The sequence below is a fragment of the Octodon degus genome, unplaced genomic scaffold (assembly GCF_000260255.1).
Source record: "Octodon degus isolate 3935 unplaced genomic scaffold, OctDeg1.0 scaffold00013, whole genome shotgun sequence".
NCBI lineage: Eukaryota > Metazoa > Chordata > Mammalia > Rodentia > Octodontidae > Octodon > Octodon degus.
In genome coordinates, this window is record NW_004524589.1 from 11,939,597 (window position 1) to 11,942,779 (window position 3,183).

Below are 3,183 nucleotides of genomic sequence, written 5' to 3' on the forward strand. Positions count from 1 at the left end.
AGAGAGAAAGACAGAAAGAGAGAGAGAGACAGACAGAACAAAAGAACGATGAAAAGAGAAAGGAAAGAGAGAGAGAGAGAGAGAGAGAGAGAGAGAGAGAGAGAGAGAGAGAGAGAGAGATTTATGGAGGCCATAGCAGCTCTGGTGACAATTAGAATCAAACTTGACATCTTCACTGGATCCAGACCTGACCAGTTGGCCCCCAGCTCATGCTCTCATTATCTGCAGGGCTTTGTGGCCTCAGCATTCTCCTCACTCAAGGCACGCATGACAGACATCTGTACGTCTTCACCTGCATTGTATGTTCCTTCCATCTCTTTGCCTAGTTCACCTTCTGGCAGCTTCAGGTCTTCACCAGTTTCTGTAGCAGGGAAAGGTAACCATCCTGAATGCTATCAATTGATAATCATTTCTTTTAATATTTGGAACATCCATGCTGTGAATAGAAGGACAAATATCCTCATATTTTTTCCCTGTGAAAATATCAATTCCAACAAGGTATACTTTGGCATGACCACACTTTCAGTTTTGAAAGTTGATATCTCCACTCTTTTGCATGGTGGTCCTTTGAGCACCATGAAGCCCTTTTTGTGCAGGGCCGAGCACTGCATGGGGTAAGTGCTGGACGCCCCAACATCTCCAGTAGTGAAATCAGTTTCATCTGCCATGGTGGGCTTTCAGCAGGCTCAAAGTGCCTTTTCCTTGTGTACCTGCGCTGTTGCCCTGTAGCTGCTTTTAAAGTATAGTATACTGTTGAATACTTTATAAGATACAAACACTATAGTAATAATACCATTTGGGCATTATTTTTTTTTCATTTCTTCCTCTTAGCTTCATTGCTTCAAAAATGCATATAATGCAAAAGCAAATCATGTAACTACAAATGCATGTGGAATTGAATAAAGAGAAATGAAACTAAAATGGCTATAGGGACAGAAACAAATGTTAATTTCTCAAAACAAAAATATAGAGGGAATAAACACTATTAGGCGGGAGTACTTGTAATGAAACTTAAAGCACAATGGAGCTATAAAGGGATAAGGGCGCAAATATTTTGTTCATTTATTTATTACGCATTTAGTACGGGGTCTACAGCGTCTCACTATGCAGATCGGACTGGTAGTGATCCTTACTGTTTTTCAGTCCCTGACGTGCTGGGATTACAGGCGAGCAACATCACACCCAGTCTCAGTCCCTGTCTCAGTGCGACCTGGGAGCAGAGCCGGCATGGCAGGGACAGGCCAGGGATCAAACTCGCGGGACCCCAGAGTCTGACTAAACTGGAGCTTTAATCCGCAGAGCTATCTGGCCAGCCCAGGCACAAATACTTCAGTGTGTGGAAAAGAGAAGGAGGGTTATTAATAAAGATGTAATGAGGGTTGAGAAAATAATGCCTCTACTTTTCCAAAAGTATGAAAGCACAATCTTCTAGTTTGCTTGCAATCGGTAGTTCATGAAGGTGCATCCAGACGCAGCCTGGCTCATGCTTGACGAAGAACGGAACAGTCCCCTGCTCAAATCCGTATTTCTTCAGCAGCTCACTTTTTCTAGCATAAATTCATGTTAATTGCTCAGAGCTTAAATATGATTTTACATATTTACTATCAGCAGCTTACTTTTAAAACTACATTTATTTTCTCACAAATGAATCTTTCAGCTCTTCAATAAATGTTCTTTTCAATATTTGATATGGTGGTATATATGCAGTTGCTGTCTTACCCGAGATTAAATGTGTATTTGAGCCACTTCCTTCCTAAAGTGTTTCCGTTTTCTATTCCGTTTAGTTGAAAAAGCAATCATGCAGTCTACTGAAGCCGTCTTTCCTCGGACCCTGTTGCTCTTGTTAGCAGTGAGCAACCTGAATTGCAGGGTGGGCGAGCAAAACGGAAAACCACCCAAACAAATTGCGGCTTCCGTCTTTCACGGTAGATGTTTCGCAAACACACCACAACAAGTTAGCTGTGATCTCTGGCTGCGCCAGTTCAGTTCACAAAGACTTATTTGTTCATTCACAACTAACAACAACAAAAATAAATAAATAAAATAAAACAATTCCAACAAGGATAAAATCCGTTACTTAGCAGACACATTAGCGGTGTGTGCATTTTTCTTTTTGCGCGTTAGGATCTGGGACTGATGCGATTCCATTGTAAAGATCTTGTAGTTCTTTGTAAGAAAATAGCTGCATTGCAGAAAAAACTTTTACTCTTGATTAATGCTGCACACAAAGCTATCACAGTGTCTGTGAACACTCCTGGAACGCCGCACCCACGTCCCTCCCCACTGATAATTTTCACTTTAGTAGTTTATATTTCCTTTGATTGACAGTGTGTAAGAACAAAAGCTCTGATTCCTTCTCCTCATTTTACATTAGTATTTGTGATCAGTAGAAAAGCCCATGTTTGAGGACACAGGCGGCATTTATTTCAGCTTGATTTACAAAATAAGAGTGCATTTGAAACTTAAGGTACGGCCCCCAAAATTTATCAGTAGGGATACCACAGTTAGCAAATTAAGATATAACGCACTTACCAAAATTTGTTTGTAATCACAACCATTTTTAGAGCACACACTCGATGCAATGTTAGTGACATACTTCTGCTAAAAAGTAATTACTGCCTGTCTGCAATTCAAATATCGCTAAGTTTTCTTTATCTAGTCACAATTCAAGAGAAACATTGTTCTTTTGGATAGAGAGCTTTGCTTTTCAATTGTTCCTCTATCATTTCAGCAGTAGGAAAAAACGAAACTGTACATTCTATCCTCTTTTCCGATTAAATTACTATAGACAGAAATGGAATAGATTAGTTTAGTCATCCTACTAGTGTTCAACAAAAGACACTTTGTGCTTTCTAAGAAGATCTGATTGAAGTTATATTTATTCCATTATTATTGCTTAGTATTTTATATTAGTTTTATATATTGATTTTATATTTTATTTACTTAAAATATGTAGTTCTATGTCATATATTTTCACAGTTCTTTTATGTGTGTATATGTATGTAAAACATCTATGTAATTTTATACTCTAATATATAACTGTTTTATTAATTGTGGGTATTTGAGACAGTAGTACTTCAAGCTGGTTTTCTGAATTTCCTTTAATAACCCCTGTAGAAAGACACTACAAGAGAGAAAGCAGGCAAAATTCTTTCTGGATAAATTAAATTTTTTTCTTTTAAT

The 3,183-nt window shown here is 38.3% G+C and overlaps 1 pseudogene; it reads right to left on the minus strand.

Moving 5' to 3' along the window:
• Window positions 1–218: 218 nt before the first annotated feature.
• LOC101577916 overlaps window positions 219–3,183 on the minus strand; it is a 10,024-nt pseudogene continuing 7,059 nt past the window's right edge.